The following is a 21,396-nucleotide window of genomic DNA, read 5'->3' as shown; positions in this document are numbered from 1 at the left end:
GACGATGTAGTCATCTCAAGCAAAGGAGAGGTTTGGGCTGTATTCTTGACAAAAAACTGACAGAAATGGCATCAAAAGTGATCAAGAAAGTCAAGCAAAGAACAAGATTTTTGGGCAGGATTTCCTCTTTGGTCTAGAAAATTATCTTTATTGGCTTTTTCATAGGCATTTAGGGACAATGGACAGTTTTAAATTCAGTCGCATCTACAGTCCACGATTTCCTCTTTTGTCAACAGAAGAGCTCTCAAGACTCTAGCCGGAGCCCTCCTTCAATGCCATTTTGATTATGCTTGCACCTCTTGGTTCTACAAGATCTCAATGTCACTAAAAACTAAGCTTCAGACCTCCCAAAACAAACTGATAGGATTACTTCTAAGCCCATGACCCACCTAATTCCAACACACTTGCTAGTTTAGGATGGCTCAGAGTAGAAGACAGGGTTAAGCAAATATGGGATAGGTATTTAAGATAGTCAAAGGGACAGTGCCCTCACTATCCTCATGCCTGTCTAACTACTTCTCCAAATTGAGTTTATTTCCAAATTGGCCTGAAAAAACATCTATCAGTAGACTAGCTCTGGTCCATAGCCTTAGAAGGAGTTCTTCTTACTCCTTCTAAGGCTATGGACCAGAGCTATCAGTAGACCACAAGGGGAGGTGAATGCGATGTCTCATCTCCCATCTTGTAGAACTGTTGTTTTCGCAGAATGTTCACCCCAGAGTGACACTTAAACCCTCTAGTCTTAAGTTTGATTGATTGAATACTTTATTAGTAGTTTGCAAAAAAAAACACGAGAAGGTACAGTTCAATACGAGGTAGTGAAACAGACTTGAATTACAATGTAGTCGGACCGCTGTTTTTCTGTCTACACGGAATCTCTTTGCCAAAATAGCCGATCTACAAGCTCTAAACTCATCGCAATTTGGCGGATCTGCTATTTTTGCCGAATGTTCGCCCCTAGAATAGGCATGCTGGGGTTCAAGTGGTCAACGGCCCAAATGGAGAGTCCATAACAGTTCACAGTGTACAGTGGAGAAGTGTCTTTATTTATGGTAGCCTTTCATCTCTTTGTGGTGCTTATTCTGTCTCCGTTTGTACAGTATAGGCCTATCAGGTTGAGCTGACATTCCATCTCACTTCAACACAGTGAGGTTAGGGGGCACAGGCTACCGTAGTGCAAGTATGCGCGCGCGCGCACACACACACACACACACACACACACACACACACACACACACACACACACACACACACACACACACACACACACACACACACACACACACACACACACACACACACACTCACACAACCTTCCCGCTTCATTGCATAAGTGCCAGTGGGGTGGGTTTATTTTTGAGGAGCCCTGCTGTTGAGGTGTAGCTGGGTTTTCTCCTCTAAGCTAACCTTGAAAGTCCGACCACCTCATGAGGAGACTCTGAAGGGAGTGTGAAGGACTATTTCCATTACAAACAACAGCTGAGGGGCCCACTTTCACGTACCTTAGAGATACATCAATAACAGCAGCACCTTGTCACGTATATCCTTCAGTGAAAACTGAAAAAACAGGATTTTTGGTGATAGTGTTGAAGAGACATACATAGCCTTTGCATAAAGCCAAACTGCAGTATATGCAAACAATCAAACTGATAAAAATATGTTATATTTCAATTGACCAGACAAATGTGTTATCAATATACAAGTGATATTGCACCTATTTTCTCCGCCAGGCAGTGGCGTAGCCAGAAAGCTGGCAGCAGCTGGGCATGGGGATTTGTGGGTGGGCACTCATGCACGCGCGCGCAGCGCGCGTGCATGAGTGCCATGTGCGCGCGCGCAAAGCGCGCGCGCGCGATTTGTTTTCGGTTATTATCGGTTAAAATCTTACTTTTTTGCGCAATTTGCGGGTCTTTTGCGGGTTTATTATGTTATTTAATTGTTATTTTTGCCTTAATTTTCATGAAAACATTGACAGGTCGCAAATAATGCCCCGTTGTCCGCCTCCTCCGCACGTCCGCAGTCCGCGGCTGTCCGCCTCCACTCACAGAGCACAGGCACAGTTCACAAGCAGAAAAAATGTTTTCTTCTTTTTTTTTTGGGGTGGGCACAACAGCCAGGTGGGTGGGCCCAGGCCTACCTATGCCCACCCGTGGCTACGCCCCTGCCGCCAGGCCAGACGGCCAAAGGCCAGAGGCTATGTTTTCGCTCCTGTCCGTCCGTCAGTCAGTCATCTGTGAACAGATAATCTCTGGCACCGTTGAACTAATCGGTGTGAAACTTTGCCAAGATGGAAAAAAACTTTTAGCATTGCTTGCTTAATTGTACTACTGTAAAGTTTACAAACTGTTAATAAAGTATTCAATCAATCAATCAAAGCACACTCCCAGTAGGCCAATGAAGAACCTCTGCCCCAACTTTTTCAAATCGGCCTAATGCATGCGCTACAACAAGGCGCTTCAGGTTTCGGCCTATATGAATCTTGAACTGTATGTCGTACAGTCAAAATCTTTTCGCCCTGGAGTGCTTGGTTCTTGCTCCACATGTTGGCCATGCCCATTTCCGCCTTTTTGCTTCTACTCCTAGAGATTTTGTCACGCAAATCTGTACTTATCTCTGTGATCAAGATGTGTCTGTCAGATTATTTCATTCCATTCTGAATGGCTATAGGCAACCCAGCCTAGTAGTAGCCTAATAGGAGTGACATGTCTCTTTACAAACAGTTTCAGGCAGCAGTATAGGGTACCATGAAGCCTATACAACCTATTCCTTGAATAAAAGAAATTATGGGATTTATTTTATTATTACATGTTTTGGCCAATATTGGTTTCAATATCAATAATCAAAAGGTTGAACCTCTGCAGCATTGTTACCAAATGTAGAGGCATGGCAAATTCAGAAAAACGAAAAACAGTTGACACGAGAGATTTCTAAAGAACAAACAACAAGAAATGACCAAAGTCATAATAAAGCCGCATGCGGCAGGCTTTTTTTGCCCCGATCTTTTCATAGACCTGATTACTTGTTTTTTGGATTGCTTGTTTTCGCCAAACCTGGCAACACAGAATCTGCAATGCTAAACGCTCTAATGTTTTTTATATAAGTGGTGGCAACATTTTGTGACACCACACGGGTCTTCCCAACAATAGCTAAGATAGAAGTCAGTGTGAACATGGCCAAATAATAACTTAATAGCCAAACTAGGTCTAATGAAGCACGCTAGCATTTAGGCTAACCCTCCTGCCTGAGGCTCTCTCCCTCTCTCTCTCTCTGCTGCAAAGAAGGAGAGGCGGGTGCTGCAAAGGGCCGTCTCCCCATTGGCTTAAATGGGGGGAAGTGTGAAGGACAGCCAGGACAGCCAATGACAAATAGGTGTCAAAGGAGGAGAGGCGGGTGCTGCAAAGAGCCGTCTCCCCATTGGCGGGAAGTGTGAAGGACAGCCAGGACAGCCAATGACACTTAGGTGTCACTCGGGTGTCGGACTAGGACTAGTGCTGTCTGTAGAGCCGCCAGCTTTCAGCATGCGACTAAAAAAAACCTTTTAGCAGCATGTTTTTCTGCACTTGACTGACACTATTAGCCTACGGGATATCCTTTAAATCAGTGTTGATTAGACCATGGACCCCTATCTGAAAATTGTTTGGGGACCCCCACACAAGATTTGTGTTGTTAAAATGTTTTTAAAATATTCCATGTTTTTCCAAATGTCTTCATAATTTGGGGGAAATAGCAGATGTTTTTGATCAGCTGTTTTCAAATATCTGATCTATGAGTTAGTGGTTAAACGTTTGCCTGGGACCCCCTATAGCTGGTACCCCCTCAAGAACCCCCATGGGGCGGGTCCTCGCCGGGACCCCACTTTGAGAACTAATTTTGTAGAAGTTCAGTCATCCGTGAGAGACTGGGAGTAGGAACGCTGCTCCTTCACTTGGAAAGGAGCCAGTTTAGGTGGTTCGGGCATCTAGTACGGATGCCTCCCGAGCGTCTCCCTAGGGAGATCCTCGCTGCACGTCCCACTGGGAAGAGACCCCCCTGGCAGACCAAGGACCAGATGGGGGGATTATATCTCCACACTGGCGTTGGAGTGCCTCGGGATCCCCCAGGAGGAAGTGGCTAATGTTGCTCTGGAAAGGGAAGTCTGGAAATCTCTGTTGGAAGTGGAACTGTTACCCCCGCGACCAGTGGCGTGCACAGACATTTTGAGGGGCAGGTGCTCAAGTAAATTATTCCTTTTTTTTGTTTACTTGGTCTGCTCTTTTTTCCCTCTACACCTATACCTCTTTGCCAAAAATAGCCGATCTACAAGCCCACTGCGAGGCGTTGTCCCCTGTAGTAACTCTGAGGACCCCCTAGGGGTCCCGGACCCCCTGTAGAAGACCCTTGCTGAAGTGCCCTTTTTTTCAAAAGGGCATCCCTGCCCGCGACCCGTTCTGGATAAGCGGTTGAAGATGGATGGATGGATGGATGGATGTTATATTCCCCCATTACGGGGTCCATCTGTCTGGCAGGCAGCTATATGTTGTCTGGATACATCAACTCATCAATCTCCATGAAACGCGGGGCAGAGCTGAGAGCGGCAGGCTGGCCGTTAACTGAGCTCCATGGTGTTCTAATGGTTGGTAATGAGTTTACTGCATGGGAGACCTTTTACGAGGGAGATGATCTGATGGGGATTCGTGATGTTTGAATGTCACTTAAGAGACAAACTGCCATTTCTGTAGCGAACAGACTCCGGCCCTGACACAACACACACATGCATGCTCTCTCTCGTACGCTCTCTCTCACGCGCACACAGGCATACATACATACATGCACACCAGGGCTTTATTTATCCAGCTGCCCATGGGCCTATGTCCCATTTCACAAGTTTTCAAATGTATAAATTGGATAAAATCTTTTGAAAATAGCAGAGCAGATCTACAAGCTCACAATGCATCTCAAAGCATTGTGAGCTTGTAGATCTGCTATTTTCAAATGTAATAATAATCATAATGTAATGTAATGAAATTGTAGTGGAGTGAAAAGTACAACATTTGCCTCTGAGATGTAGTAGAAGTAAAAGTATTGGAAAATGGAAATACTCCAGTAAATTAAAGAATTCCTCAAATTTGTACTTTAATAAGTAGCCTAGTTACTTAACACCACTAGCTGTCTGTATCGAACAGATTCCGGTTCTGACACACGTGCATGCTCTCTTACGTATACGCTCTCTCACGCGCACGGGCATACAAACAACGCATACGCGCACACCATGTCTGTATTTATCCAGCTGCCCATAGATAGGCCTATCATATGAATATTTTGGCAACGGACATTTCTGGTCTAGAAATGTAACAAATTCATTGCGTTGAGCTTTTGACACAGGCTATTATCCCCACTGTCCCACAGCTATTACACAATCCACATGATGTACTGTACACCTGCGGGTTTTCTGTCCCCATGATCATTATGCTATGTACCTGCGCCCTCCGTCGGTCCTCAGGGCGCCATCTGCTTACAGCATATGAGAGAGAGAGAGAGAGAGAGAGAGAGAGAGAGAGAGAGAGAGAGAGAGAGAGAGAGAGAGAGAGAGAGAGAGTTGGGGGGAGGAAGACAGAGTATGAGAGAGAGGGAGGGAGGGAGTGAGAGAGGGGGGAGAGAGAAGGAGGTAGTGAGAGAGGGGGGAGAGAGAGGGAGGGAGTGAGAGAGGGGGGAGAGGGGGGAGAGAGAGAGAAAGAAAGAGGGGGAGAGGGAGGGAGAGGGGGAGATAGTGAGAGTATGAGAAAGAGGGGGAGGGAGAGAGAGAGAGAGAGAGAGAGAGAGAGAGAGAGAGAGAGAGAGAGACAGAGACAGACATACGAGAGAGAGGAAGGGACGAGAGAGAGAGAGAGAGAGGGAGAGAGGGAGGGAGGGAGAGAGAGTGAGAGACGATCGAGACAGACAGAGAGAGAGAGCGAGCGAGAGAGACGCGACAATCGGCTACTCGTCTTGACTTTAACTGCAACACACCTCTCTCTGTGTCTGAGGCAGACAGACAGACAGGCAGACAGACAGACAGACAGACAGACAGACAGACAGACTGACTGACTAGCGGGGATTTTACCACCATTTATAATCTGATGATGAGGCTCATTCTATGAAAACAATGCTGTTTGGAGGAGATCTGAGATCAAAGCTACGGACTTGAATGTAAGTGCAGTTAAACTTGTAACTTCTCACCTCGTCCTGTTCGGTTCTCCCTGCCTGAGTCTGCCAGGATATACAGCCTGTACATACAGTGGATGTTATATTGCGTTTGGTCTGGTGTCTCACGACTCTCAGCTCACCTGCGGATGAGCTGCTCAGTCGGTAACAGGATAGGTGGGCACTATGGGACATCTGGGCACCGGTGTAAAATTGGCTATTTTGTCTAAAATGTAAACATTCGACAATTAAGGTCTAATAATATTGCTATAATTGCTACAAAACCTGTATATCCAGTCATGTTGGGGCATAAACAATAAGATGAAGGATAGAATTAAGTCTGATCGTGATGTACAGTGCATGTTCACATATAGCCTACTTTACATTATTTAAGACCATTTAAATAAAAAAAACATTGTTTAACATTTTGGACAAACTAGACAATTTTACATCGAGGTGCCCAGATATCCCTAGTGCCCACCTATCCTGTATACACTGCAGCAAACAATGTGCTTTTTCATCTATTCCTTTTTTCTGTTTTATTACATTTAATCTCTTTTAAAATATAAATAATCCGTTATGGCATAGAGTTGAAAATATTAAAGTTAGGGTATATCTACCTCAAAATGCCTTAAAATCTGCCTATTTTATTGTTAGGGTTCATTTTCTAGTTGCTCATATGGGTCGTGACAGCTTATTTTTTTGATGTGGAACTTGAAGACTCATATGAGTCTCATATAGTCTTATGCTATGTATTAAGATACATTTCCCATTTCCTCTGCCTCTGTATTTTAAATATTATACCAGTTAATATTATATAAAGTTAATATTAATAACCTACTGCCAGTATAGATTTGTCAATGAAAATGCTGAAACAACACTGCAGCTTTCTGTCAAATACAGTTGAGATTTTGCCATAGAGAAGCAATTATAAGTGATATTAAATTACATAAAGTTGTGTCACTTCACAATCTACTCTCTGTGCCCTTTGGCGGATAGACGAGAAAGCAAGTGAGAGAGAGAGAGGGAGAGGGAGAGGGAGAGAGAGAGAAGAGAGAGAGAGAGACAGACAGACAGACAGACAGACAGACAGACAGTACATTATTATTATAGTAAATTATTATTATAGTAATACTTGATAATAAATGGTGAAGTGACGTTAAAGGTTGGTAGGCTACTATAATTCCTTCCCTCTGTAGTGGATTGACTCTCTTCTCTGAATACAGTGCTGCGTCTCTGCCTGGCTCTCATTACTCTGATCTCTTTCATCTGTTCCTCTTTCAGTTTGACTTATTTATTTATTTAGTCTTTCCTGACTTTCTCTGACCCCCCCCCCCCCCCGTTCTTCACCCACTCTTTCTGTCTATCTCCCAATATTCTCTGAATTATATCTATCTATCTGTCTATCTGTCTGTCTGTCTGTCTGTCTGTCTGTCTGTCTGTCTGCCTGCCTGTCTGTCTGTCTGTCTGTCTGTCTGCCTGTCTGCCTGTCTGTCTGTTGAACTGAATTTAAAATCGTTTATTTCTGTCCGTCTCCTTTCCTCTTCACATCACTTCCTTTCTGTCTTAAATAAATACACCCCCCCCCCCCCCCCCACCCCACCCCCTCCATCCCCATCTCTTCTCTGCCATCCCCATGATGACATAACAATAGATATCTAATGCCCTGCTCTGGGATAGCAGTGAAAATCCCTGTGAAACGGAGCTCTTATTCCATCATGGAGTTGTGTCTGTCAGTGTGTGTGTGTGTGTGTGTGTGTGTGTGTGTGTGTGTGTGTGTGTGTGTGTGTGTGTGTGTGTGTGTGTGTGTGTGTGTGTGTGTGTGTGTGTGTGTGTGTGTGTGTGTGTGTGTGTGTACAGTATTGGGTTGCCTACTGCCACTGAAACTCCCCCATCCTTCATGCTGGCTGGAACTGTACTATGGCTCTGAATAAGAAAAGTGACCCAAGAACGCCTCGTTGATGGTGTTTTTATCCTATCATTTCATATTAAGTCCACTTGTAGGCACACACACACACACACACACACACACACACACACACACACACACACACACACACACACACACACACACACACACACACACAAATGTACACGTCCACACAATGCACAACACGTGCATAGAGGCAGAAAGAAACAAATGTGCATAGCATACTCACTGTCACACTCACACACATACAAGGAGAGAGAGAGAGAGAGAGAGAGAGAGAGAGAGAGAGCACATATATGTATACAGTACTGTATACAGTAAGAGAGAGAGTGAGGTACGCTTCGTGCGCATGCTTGCGCTCGCACGCACACCAGTGGTGTAAGTAACTAAGTGCAGTACTGTACTTCAGTACAATTTTGGGGTACTTTTACTTTACTGGAGTATTTCCAATTGTCTATACTTTTACTTCTATTCCAATACATCTCGGAGGCAAATATTGTACTTTTACTCCACTACAATTATTTGAAATCTTTAGTTTCTAGTTACTTTGCAGATATAAATTATTACATTATAAAACATAACACATAACATTAACCACTTTGGCCTAATTTTATATAGGCTTTTTGAAAATAGCCGATCTACAAGCTCACATTGTGAGCTTGTAGATCTGCTATTTTCAAACATTTTAGTACTTTCACTTTTGATACTTTAAGTACATTTTGATACCAATACTTTCGTACTTTTACTCAAGTAAATTTGAAATTCCGGACTTCTACTTCTACATTGCAGTATTGATACTTTTACTTAAGTAAAACATTTGAGTACTTTTGTGACGCACGCACGCACGCACGCACACACACACGTACACACACGTGCACACACACAGACAGTGGATCTACTCTTGTGCCTAACTTACATTGGTGTCTGTTGACGTGGAGGCCGGGTGCTACAGTGTTCAGTTTCTTCTTTGTTTTGGTCTGTAAATATGATGTAATCAAGGTTCCTGGAATACAAGAGAGGAGAGATGAATAGAGCATTGGTTCTCAAAGTGGGGTCCGGGGACCCCCAGGGGTACTTGAGGGGGTTCCAGGGGGTACCCAGCAAAATGTGTAAATATAGCATCAGAATAATTTTAACTTTTTATACTTTGGCTATTCAAAAATAGCAGATCTACAAGCTCATAGCGCGGCACCGAGTGCCGCGCTATGAGCTTGTATATCTGCTATTTTTTTTTAATCTTGAAAATTTGTGCAAATCTTTGAATATATGTTTTTTTAAAGCAAACATTTGTAACTCAAATCTTTGCTTCTGGGGGTCCCTGGAACAACATATTTTTAGATGGGGGTCCGCTGCCAAATACATATCATTTTGGGGGTCCTTGACATGAAAAAGTTTGAGAACCACTGGAATAGAGGAGTGGTAGAGGGTGATATATGGAGAGCTGAGAGGAGAGGAGAGGAGAGGAGAGGAGAGGAGAGGAGAGGAGAAAGTGCATAATCATCTAATCACAATTATTTTCGTCATAATCGTTTCCATGTTGAAAAAACAAAAATAGCAGAAATAGCTGATCTACAAGCTTACAACACGTCACATATGTCACATATATATATATATATATATATATATATATATATATATATATATATATATATATATATATATATATATATATATGTGTGACATATAATATATATATATATATATATATATATATATATATATATATATATATATATATATATATATATATATATATATATATATATATATATATATATATATATATATATGTCACATATATGTCACATATATATCCGAAAACACAAAAATCGTCAATCGCAATTATTTGTGTGACAATTAATCGTCAACTTAACCCATTCAATCCGGGAACGCATCTGTGTCATTTTAGATTTCTTTGGCTACTCAAAAATAGCAGATATACAAGCTCATAGCGTGGCATAGATGTGCTATTTTTGGAAAAAATGTGAAAAGTTTTGCAAATCTTTGTTGTGCGAACATTTCAAACTCTAATCTTTGCTTCTGGGGGGGTCCCTTAGACAAGTAAGACGCGCGAGCGCTGGAAGCGAACGCAGCTCGAAAATATTGTGTATTTACAGACTTGTGTGTGTGTGTGTGTGTGTGTTTTGACTGTAGCTGCACTCTGGCGCACTCTGGCGGCTGCATACAGGGCAGTGCAGGCAGTGCTCACAGGCAGTGCAACACAGAGGCACACACGGACAGAGACACAAGCCCAGCAGGATTTCATAGTAAGCTGCACTTGGGCGGAGGCGCCTCCTTCCGCGTTCGCAAAGACAACTGTAGAGATATGTATTCCTCTATTCAAGATTTGCGCACATTTTCACGATTTCTCTAAAATAGCAGATCTACAAGCTCATAGCGCGGCACTCGGTGCCGCGCTATGAGCTTGTAGAGCTGCTATTTTTGAACAGCCAAAAGAATAGCCAAGAATGACAGAGATGCAGCCCTACAGCAGAGAGGTCACAGGAGAGGGGAGAGAGAGAGAGAGAGAAAGGCAGGCGATGGTGGGATAGCGCGGAAGAGTGAAAGGAGATTGTGATGGGAGAGAGAGAGAGAGAGAGAGAGAGAGAGAGAGAGCGGCGGAGCGGAGGCCGTCAGCCCGGTCTTATATCTCAGAGCGCTCTCTGACAGTGTAATTGCCCTCCAGAGGAGGCCTGATAAGCAGCACTTAAGAGACTCTGTGGTTTAGGTAATCACAGTGATTAAAGGGCATGGCTGGCTCAAGTGGTAGAGCATGGCACCCAAAGCCCGGGGTTCCACACTTGAGTCGCGCGCCGGTGTGGCTCGCGCCGCAAAAATAGCCGATCTACAAGCTCACGGCGCGGTAGCGGCGCAACGCGTCCGTGACCTTGTAGATTGCCTGTTGTTTTGCGCGCGACACACAGCGCGCGACAAAGTGTATACCAAGCCCTTAACGACCACTGTGTGAGCGGGAGTTCAGCTCTGACCGGAGTGTGTACATTTTTTGTCGTTTCAACACACTCTGGGTGGTGAATGACATTCGTGCTGCGACAGCACAACTTAAACCTTCCTTAAAGGGATAGTGCACCCCATGATGACTTGAATTCATGGATATATATTCTTTTGTTTTTGTCGCATTCCTAAGCCAATAATTTGATGACAAGAGGACCGGTAGGCAGCAGTTCCGGTAGGAGAGTCAAAGGAGACTCTTTGTGTCTCCTACGCTGCCGGGCATCAAATTATTGGCTTAGGAATTCGACAAAAACGAAAAGATATCCATGAATTTAAGTCTCCATGGGGTGACTAATCGATAGGAAAAAAAGTAATTTTGGGGGTGAACTATCCCTTTAACTGCGGTCTGATGTTCCGTATTACATTTACATGCAAGGTATTTAGCTGATGTTTTTGACACAGAGTGACTTTGACAGTGGGTATTATGCCTAATTTATACTCCGCATTGAAGCATAAATTGAGCTACGTTCAATTTATTTTAATTACGTGACTTGGGATTCTTTGAAAGGTGCAAATACTTACTTACTTACTTATTTACTTACTCTGCCATACAATTGTTAATTTAACCAACCTGTATGGTATATGTGTGTTAATACAGTATAACTGACCCATCTGAAGTGGTTGGAGGTGGTCTCCCACACTCTTCCATTGAGAAATGTAGACCTTGGCCGTCGGGTAGGACACCTTACTGGTTGACAAGTAGTCCTGCCTGAAGCTCATATAGGCCCTCTTGCCAAGTGGGGATTTGCCTCTTGGATTGAGCGGTATAAATTGGGACTCTCATTGCGGGAGGCTCTCATGCAAGAGACCGGGGATCGAAGATCCATAAAAGTATAAGACATAAAAGTTACGGATGGCAGCTTTACATCTTTAGTTGCTTGGGTCAGGATAAGGTCACTGGGATACTGTAAGTTGCTGTTGCTAGGGCAGCAGTGGAAGAAAAAGTACTCAAATGTTTTACTTAAGTAAAAGTACCAATACTGCAATGTAGAAATACTCTGCGTTGTGAGCTTGTAGATCTGCTATTTTCAAATAGCATATGTATAAAATAGGGCTAAAGTGGTTAATGTATGTTTTATAATGTAATCATGTATATATGCAAAGTAACCAGTAACTAAAGTTTTCAAATAATTGTAGTGGAGTAAAAGTACAATATTTGGATCTGAGATGTAGTGGAGTAGAAGTTAAAGTAAGTAAATGTACTTAAGTAAATGTACTTAGTTACTTTCCACAACTGTAGTGCAGTGTCTGCTACAGTAAATCTGTATATAGCACAGTGCAGTGCCTACATTATAGGCAAGACGCTGAAAACCAGCTACATGTATACGCTTTGACAAGGACACGCGGCTATTGTGGGGATTGAAGCGGTGATGCGTATGTTATTGAATAATCCCACTGTGCCACCAAGGGACATTTGAGGAGTGGGTGGTGCACTGCACAGTGACTAGCAGGGAAGGGAAGGAATGCCACTGTGCTCTGACGACCTGGTATAATACGTTCCCCTATAGGTGTCTGTAACCATTTTGTGAAGAAAGTTTCTCACACTCTGAAATAATCTATTCTTCTGATTTGATCGCTCATCTGTCACAGAACGTCATCCAGCCTTCACACACTGACGAAGGCCCTGAACATTCTGTGACTGATGGACATTATCATCATTATTTCTGAGTGTGACACAAAGTGACTAATACATCAAAATGGGTGCATTTTCTCTGTGCGACTGTTATAAGGCAAGGCAGTGAAATCCTTTTTATATGGCAGTCCAAGATTGGAACCTTCACCGTGACCGTGAATTGTGCCATCCACATACTCACAAAGGTAACACACAGAACCCCTTAATGGCTATAGGCGAGGAGATTGTTTTTTTGTCCAATAATGATCGGGACATCTCAGCCCCATAGACGGAATTGTCACCTTCCTGCTGGTTAATTGGATGTTTGAGTCATGATCCAGTCTAGCTATGGCTTGCCAGCCCCCCCGCCCCCATGTCAAGTGTAACAAGACTGGGTCGAAAACCCAGTCTTGTTACACTTGACATGTTAGGAGGAAAGTCAGTGTGGGACTGTCTATTGTATGAATTCCTGGATATGAAATGTTCTTGTGCAACTTTCTGTAGCGGTAATATTTCATGTTAAAATGTACTGAAGTAACTTCACATGACCTGCTCTTTCATTTATTTCTATCTGCGGATGTATGTTGTTTTTCCAAGACTCGTTTGTATTGAGTGTTTTGTCAGATTGATTGTTATTTGGGGCGCTTCTTGTCAATACGAGGATAGACTACATCCCATAGCCTGGATGAGTGATTGCTCTGTAATTGGCTCACTAGTACCCTGTAGCCTGGAGGGACAATTGATCTGTGATTGGCTAGTTGTTAGGCCGACTGAGGAATTACTACATCCAATAGCCTGGAAGAACGATTGGTCTGACTGCGATTAGCTAATATGTTTTGTTCAGCCGACCAATGCTGTAATTTCATCGGTTAGTCAGCCAGCCAGTCAGTGAGTCGGTCTATCAGTCAATCAGTCAATCAGTCAATCAGTCAGTCAATCAGTCGAGCCTCATTCACACATGCACTGTAACCTTGAAGTTATGGCTGTACTGTATGTGTGAACGCAAATGTCCGACTTAGTAAGATCTGACATGCAACAGACTTTGCGCTGCCTGCCAGCTCCCTTGAGTTAAGTCTGTGTAATGGCCGATTGAACCCAGATGGCTCAATGACAATGTGTGACCGGATGAGGTGATAGTCCGGTCGAATTTACATTGGGCGAGTGGGCGTGTTGATAGAGCTTCTGTTGTCGAGGAGAGAGGAGCCCTCCTCCCGAGGTGTTTGAAGAGAGAGATACGATCACTCAGTCAGTCAAAGACAAGTGAGTCTATTAGGAAGGCTTCCTGACTTCCTGGTTGTATTGTTGACCAAGCTGCACTGGTTTTCTCTGTCAAGACAGAGCACATTTCATACCTAAGCAAACAATGCACTTTTGACCCGCCTACTCATTTGTTGTCATACCCAAATATGTTGCATTCCAGCATTCTATTCTATTCTATTCTATAAGGCAGTGGTTTTCAACCTTTTTCATGCCAAGGACCCCTAAATTGATATACATTTGGCCGCGGACCCCCATCTGAAAATGTTTTGTGCCAGGGACCCCCAAAAGCAAAGATTTGAGTTAAAAATGTTCGCTTTAAAATATATATATAATCAAAGATATGCACACATTTTCAAGATTTTTCAAAAATAGCAGATCTACGCTTGTATATCTGCTATTTTTGAATAGCCAAAGCTAAGTGGTTAAAATGATTTTGACGCTATGTTAACTAATTTAGCTGGGGACCCCCTGGTACCCCCCCCCCAAGGACCACTGGTGGTCCCCGGACCACTGGTTGAGAACCACTGCTATAAGGGAGTTCCCTATACTCTCACATATCTTGCTAGTGACCCTGCAATGACCCACACTAGCTTTAGCCGTTGCTAACTAACAGTGGCATCACATGACCTCAGTACTCACAAGTTGCCATCACATTCATTTAATTGCCTTTCTGGTAGAAAAATAATGATCTGTTTCATTTGCATTACCGTAAAGGTGGCAAAGCATTAGAAAGCAGAAGACACTGGAGCAAAGAAACAGACCCTACAGTATCATCAGATATTCACTGTGACTGGCTGCCCCCTGGTATCACGTTTCAGGCCCATGCCAGACCAGCGTGTCGGTATCAGTGAATCCTTCCGATACTAAAATCTGACACCGACACGGAGGCTCACCACTCGAGAGAAGTCAAAGTTTTCTGTCTTTTCTTTGAAAGAGGAGACCGGCTTGTCTGATCCCCATTGTCCTTTCTTTATCGCGACAGACAGTTGTAAGTGTTGAGAGGGAGGGAGACAGCGTCGCGGAGTCACCGGGCAGGATAGGTTTTCCAGGTCAACTGGGGATAAATTTGGGGGACAAATGCCGGTCCAGGGAGTAGAGCAAATGCACACCATCGTCAGGTTCACAAGTGGCCTTTTTGTCATACACAGGACAATGTTACATTTCAAACTAGAGTTGGGCGATGTTGTCACAATTATTTGAGATAATCGCAATTATTTTTGCATAATCGTTTCCATGTTGAAAAAAATAGCAGAAATAGCTGATCTACAAGCTTACAACGCGTGTGACGCGTTGTAAGCTTGTAGATCAGCTATTTCTTCTATTTTATTAAATATGTCAATCATTTCTTTTTATATTTAATTATTTGTCAGATCTGCCCTGCGCAATGTATTGGTTACGAAGCCTAAAAGGCAAACTGATTTTTTTTTCATATGTTCTGATGTTCAACGCCAAACACAATTAAATCGTTAATCGCAATTATTTGAGTGACAATTAATTGTCAACTTAAATATGTAATTGTGACAGCCCTATGTTAAAGGCATTGTAGGGAGTTCAGACATAATCAAAGAAAAAAACTGTTGTCAAACACCGCCCCTCCAGCAGTTCTTTTCCCCGACCACCAGGGGGTGACGCAGGGGGGACTTTTTAAATGAGTCATGCCCAAAATAGGTTGCCTTATGCGGATACAATTCACGGAAATGCCCGACCCTACGGTTCTCTGAATTTATATTTTTAAATAGGCTCTTTCATGATAAATTGACCACATATATGAAGCTAAACAACTAAATTCTATCCAAACGATTTTTTAAAAGTAAATGATGTGCCTCAAAAAAGAAGTTTGAGAGCGTTTTAAAACCGAAAGTAAAAAGTTGATACGGGCACGGACGCGCACGGACACGCACATGCGTGCGTTAATTTACGACCCGGACATAAACAACATGAACATAAACAGAAGGGAAAATACGGATTTCAGACTGAGGACTGTGTTTCAATGAAGGAAAACACCCCAGCATCATTATATAGTGGCTGATAGAGGGGAGAAAATGCAAAAAATATATATATACATATTTTTTAAATTTAGGCTTAATGTTCCCTACAATGCCTTTAAACATACTCAGATCGTTCTATCGGCACCCTGTGAGATCCCCATGTCCGTGTGCCGTGCACCATGGCAGAACTTGTACGGTGTGGCTAACATGGTGGCTACGTTCCACTTTGTCCTGGACTGATAGACGTTTGCAAGAGTTTCATTATTGGTCAGTCAACCCGTCGGCTTGGCAACCATCGACTGATCGGCAACGGATGTGGTCATTGGATGGAGTTAAGAAGACATTTCAAACTTGTGATCATCGGTCAGTCCCTCCAGACGATGCATGGTATTTAGAGAGAGAGTCTGTGTGTTGTGGGTGAAGCACGCGCTCCAGGCTATGGGATCCTTCGGCTGCGGTCTTCTCGATATCAGCAGACACAGACGTGGAATCGCTATTTTTTATATGCTTTGATACAAATAGCACACCTGAAAATATAACATTGTCGTTGCCCACTTGGCTGAGAATTAGCGGGGACTGTGGAATGACAAGGCTGTGTATTATTTAAAGGGGGGCGTGGCATTAACAGGAAAATTCATTCTAAAACAGGCGCATTCCCGCAACATCGGCGTTAGGAAGAGTGTGTGTTCTTATTCCTGACAAGAGGGGAATTTAGTTAGAGTTATCGTCAAGGGGAAGGAGATTCCCTTAGAATCGGATATGGACCAGTCAACAATACGAAAAAAAATGGTATGACTGGAGAAACCCTGCAGTCACATCTCATGCCTGTCATCTTCAGGAGACATACTGTAGGCACAAGGCAGGATGTCTAGGGATTTGTCTGGCACTTTTCTATCCTCCATCAACATGCTGTCAGAGTCTCAGACTCTGACAGCATGTTGATGGAGGATAGTATTCTGTATTTTGAAAAACGTATGTTTCTATATCAGTGGTGCTCAAACCTTTTCATGTCAAGGACCCCCAAAATGTTATGTATTTGGCCGCCGACGCCCATCTCAAAATATGATGTTCCAGGGACCCCCCAGAAGCAAAGATTTGAGTTTTAAAAAATCGCTTTAAAAGAATATATATATTCAAAGATTTTTGTTATATTCAATCTATCATTTTCACGATTAGCCAATAGCCAAAGTGTAAAATAATGCTTTTTAGCTCAAATCCAAAAAATGACACAGATGCGTTCCAGGTCTTAATGGGTTAAGTGGGAGTCTTGTTTTGTTTTAGTTTTAGTTTTAGTTTAGTTTTGTTTTATGACCAACAATGCATCCGGTTTTTCAACTTACAGTACCTTTGTGTAAAGAGTAGAGAGTGAATTTGTATGCATATCACAATGGGTTTACCCTCACTTGTACTGTCTAATCACATGCAAAATACCAAGTCGTATAAAAAAATATTTTAAAAATATGCTTTGGTTTAGGAGGCATTAAGCTGGCGGGCTTGTGTGTATCGGGTAATCATAACATCTGGAGTCTGGGATGGGAGTCCTGTTCCCAATACACAAATCCACGGAGCGCTGCCCTGTAGGTGGCGCCGCCATTGCTGCGGTGTCAAACTTAGTCAGCTGCTGCTGCGATTCTGTCCGTCTGTTGACGTTACTCTTTACCTGCTTGGCTGTTGGAGCAGCCATAAACTACACAGGTTCATCCCGATTTTCTGTACATCTTTGTAAAGTTAGTGTTAGTAAAAGTTAGCAAAAAGCAGGTAAAAGAGTAACCTGAGCAGTCAGTGACTGCAGCTGACTGACACCGCGCAGCAGCAGCTGATCGAGTCTGACACCGCAGCAATGGCGGCGCCACCTACAGGGCAGCGCTCCGTGGATTTGTGTATAGATAGATGCCAGTTTTGATGTCTGCTAGTTCTCTCAGTTTGTTTTCAGCACATACTATCTTGTGTTAGTACTGTAATTCCGTCATTAGTTGACAAAGATTCGTGGTGCCTTTACCTTGCACTTTTTAAGTGGCTCTGGTTTACGCCTGTCTGCTCAATGCCTTAAATTGTTAATGCCTGTGTCACATGCCATATTCTCTCCCTAAATTTACCATTTGATAAACAAAGTCTAAATGTTCTCACAAAGATGATGCAACACAAATGAAAATAAACACTAGATGTGGAGGTGAACCTGCTACCAAGCATCCCAAAACACAGTGGGAATCTTGGCAACGTGTATCCGCTACAATGGAAAATAATCACAGTATTAAGATGCTTGCCCAGAAGCTTGTACTTGTTCTGTATCACACACCATTGGTTTGTATGGCCATCCATACCGATGTAATGATAGCCCTCTGCCTGATGGCCTCCAGAGCAAGACCTGTTCCTCCTAGAGCACACACACTCACACACACCCACACACCCACACACCCATGTAAAATCTAATTGGGGATTTTGTCTCAGGACTCATTTTGTCCTCAATTTTGCAATCATATTTTGTTTTGTTTCGTGTCCAACATTTGACGCACGCACGCACAGGCACTATCTGCCTCACTGTGTCTAGGTCTGTTGTCTCACTTTATTTCTTGCATGTTTGTGCACTTTCACTAAGACGCGCACACACGCGTGCGTGCGTGCGTGCGTGCGTGCGTGCGTGCGTGTGTGTGTGTGTGTGTGTGTGTGCGTTAGTTAAAGTGCTGACAGTCTGACGCCCTGGTCTAAATGCACCAGGAGTGTGATGAGGTCATCGTTGTCTGTCTGTAAACACTGTCAGCCCTGTTATAGAGTCCTGTCCACACACACACACACACACACATGCACACGCACACACACACACACACACACACACACACACACACACACACACACACACACACACACACACACACACACACACACACACACACACACACACACACACACACACACATATTCCCTTAGTGAGATGTCTCTGTCTTGGAGACTGCATCTGCGGCCGGTTTTCCAGCAATTTCAGTGGGTCGATAACACTTTCACCCTACCTTGCTCGCACGCACGCACGCACGCACGCACGCACGCACGCACGCACGCACGCACGCACGCACGCACGCACACACACACACACACACACACACACACACACACACACACACACACACACACACACACACACACACACAGCTCGTCCTCACTCTTCTCATCTTTCTCTCGTCTCTTTCCATCTCCCTCCGTTCCTCTGTTGCTATCTATCTATCTTAAGACCATTACAACCATCACACACACAGCGTTTGGCAGACCCTCTTGTCCAGAGTGACTTACAAAGTGCTAGATCAGAGACCCTAGTCAACAGGGTAAATGGTCATGTAAATAGAGTGGGAAGAAAATGATTAAGTGTTACGAAGTAACTAGGATACCTGGTAAACATCAAACCTAGCATCCGTCTAAGCCAGTGGTGCTCAAACCTTTTCATGTCAAGGGCCCCCCAAATAGATAACGTATTTGGCCGCGGACCGCCATCTCAAAATATTTTGTTCCAGGGACCCCCAGAAGCTAAGATTTGCACAAATCTTTAAGAATAAAAAAAAATAAACAGATCTACAAGCTCATAGCGCGGCACTCGGTGCTGCGCTACGGGCTTGTAGATCTGATGTTTTTTAATAGCCAAAGTATAAAATATGGTTAAAGTGATAAAGTGTTAAAGTGACATGATTGTGGCGCTATATTAACACATTTTGCTGGGTACCCCCCTGGTACCTCCCCAAGGACCCCAGGGGGTCCCTGGACCCCACTTTGAGAACCAATGGTCTAAACAACATGCAAGGAACCGCGAGTGCTAGAGGGTGAGGTATTAGTAGACAAAGTTCGGGGAATGGGGAGTGAGATCTGCTGTCCCTCAGAGCGAGGTCATCCCACGGCTCGGGAGCCAGGAGGGAGAAGAGTCCAGTGTGCGTCCTCATTTCCTACACTTGATATCCTTTCCTTGCATGTTAGTTAGGGATGTTAACAATTAATCTATAATCGATTAACTACCGTTAAGAATTTAGACGATTAAAGTTATCGATTTTCAATGATTCGGGAAAAAAAGTGGGCTAGTGAAAGTTACAGGTATGGTGTGTGTGTGATATCAAATGTGAGTTTCACAGTAATCTTTAATCATATTCCATCATATTCAATGGCTTTTGGAGAGAAATGAGAGACAGACCCCATTGAGCCCTGCAGAGGAGAGGCGTGTGTGTGTCCAGCTGATGATTGTTGATGCTCGTTAATGTTATATACATCAAGGCAATTATGTTTCTGCACTCATTTTCGGGTTTCGGACAAGAATTTTCCTTTTGGTTCTAAAAAACGCTGCTTATCAATTAATCGATAAGGTTATCAATTATCACTTCATGAATTAATTAACCGCTATACGCCAGGACTGGACTGAGGACTCTTGCACCAAACATTCATTTTGTACAGTCTTTTAGTTTTGAGAACTACTGATCTAAGTGTGTAGGGGTGGATCACGTCCTGAAAGTGAGAGGTTGCCATGTATGTTGTAGGTCATGATGACCCAGTGTTTTGAATTGGATGCGGGGCAGGCAGCAGACAGGAGGAAACCGGTGATGGGATCAGGACCACAAAAGAAATGTAGGGGGTTTTCGTTAGCAAGGACAAGGGTTGCAATATAGTCAAGCCCAGGAGGTGACTGAGACTTTGATATCGGTGCTGTCGGGCAGAATCCTCTTATCTCCATATTTGTGTTTTTTTTCTTCCGTAAATTCACGCCCTACTTGATCATACAGTGTCACACAAAAGCATCAAAAGTAGCAGATCTACAAGCTCGAAACGCGTCGCTTCCGCAACACGTTTCGAGCTTGTAGATCTGCTACTTTTGATGCTTTTGAATTTTAATCCCGGGGCAGGGGAGAGGCTCCAGCACCCGAGTGACATGTTTTTGTAACCTGTTTTTTAAGGACCTTTATGGTTTCTAGTTAAGATTTCTTCTTGTTGCCCAGGTAATGCTAATGGCCCATGGGGTTCATTTTTAACCCTTTCTTACACCTATCCTCAACCCAAACCATAAGATGGAGATACTAGAAAATACCATAACTCTTGAAGTAAACAACCTACAGAGACAAATTAACACATTTCTGTCTCAGTAGGTTGTTAACTTCAGGAGTTATGTTATTTTCTCTTATCTCCATCTTATGGTTGGGGTTGGGAATAGGTGTAAGAAAAGGTTAAAAATGAACCCCATGGGGCGTTAGTTGACCAAGAAGAAATCTTAACTAGACACCATTAGGGTGGTTAAAAAGAATACACCTTAAAAGTGTAGTACAAAGGGAACTATAGATGTGATTTGAACATGTTCTGCTAGTTTTTTTTCTGTTATGTCCTGAAATAGAGTCAAGATGTGCTTGAATCTTAATAATAACCACTTCAACAAATTCCTTGGGTCAAAATTATATAGAAAAATAATGGGACATTAG

At 43.3% G+C, this 21,396-nt stretch overlaps 1 protein-coding gene across 3 annotated transcripts in view; it reads left to right on the top strand.

Moving 5' to 3' along the window:
* The first annotated feature begins 5,952 nt into the window (after nucleotides 1-5,952).
* gpr4 (G protein-coupled receptor 4) overlaps nucleotides 5,953-21,396 on the top strand; it is a 76,933-nt gene continuing 61,489 nt past the window's right edge. For all 3 annotated transcript variants that reach the window (XM_084065265.1, XM_084065267.1, XM_084065266.1), the window contains exon 1: nucleotides 5,953-6,165. The gene's annotated coding sequence lies outside the window, so the exon portion shown is untranslated. The remainder of the gene's footprint in view (nucleotides 6,166-21,396) is intronic.

Source organism: Gymnoscopelus microlampas (assembly GCF_963454915.1).
Source record: "Gymnoscopelus microlampas genome assembly, chromosome: 8".
In the NCBI taxonomy this organism is placed as follows: domain Eukaryota; kingdom Metazoa; phylum Chordata; class Actinopteri; order Myctophiformes; family Myctophidae; genus Gymnoscopelus; species Gymnoscopelus microlampas.
The sequence above is the reverse complement of the archived record's forward strand: the minus strand, read 5'-3'. Positions and strand labels throughout refer to the sequence as shown.